This window comes from Apaloderma vittatum, unplaced genomic scaffold, assembly GCF_000703405.1.
Source record: "Apaloderma vittatum isolate BGI_N311 unplaced genomic scaffold, ASM70340v1 scaffold31931, whole genome shotgun sequence".
NCBI lineage: Eukaryota > Metazoa > Chordata > Aves > Trogoniformes > Trogonidae > Apaloderma > Apaloderma vittatum.
In genome coordinates this window covers 14,045-14,314 of record NW_009697907.1, presented here as the reverse complement: position 1 = coordinate 14,314, position 270 = coordinate 14,045, and positions in this window count along the sequence as shown.

Here is a 270-nt window from a genome sequence, read left to right as displayed (position 1 = left end):
GGGCCCGGGGCGGGGAGAAGGGTTCAATGACGGCGCTGCCGTCGTCCCTGGGGAGAGCGGCAACCGGGGCTCCGGGCGCGGGTGTGGGGGGGTGTGTCTCTGTGTGTGTTTTTCTGTGTGTTTCTGTGGGTGTGTCTGTGTTTTTCTGTGTTTTTATGTGTGTATGTGTGTCTGTGTTTTTCTCTGTGTGTGTTTCAGCGTGTTTGTGTGTGTTTCAGTGTGTCTGTGTGTGTGTGTGTGTGTCTGTGTGTGTCTGTGTGTCGGGGTGTC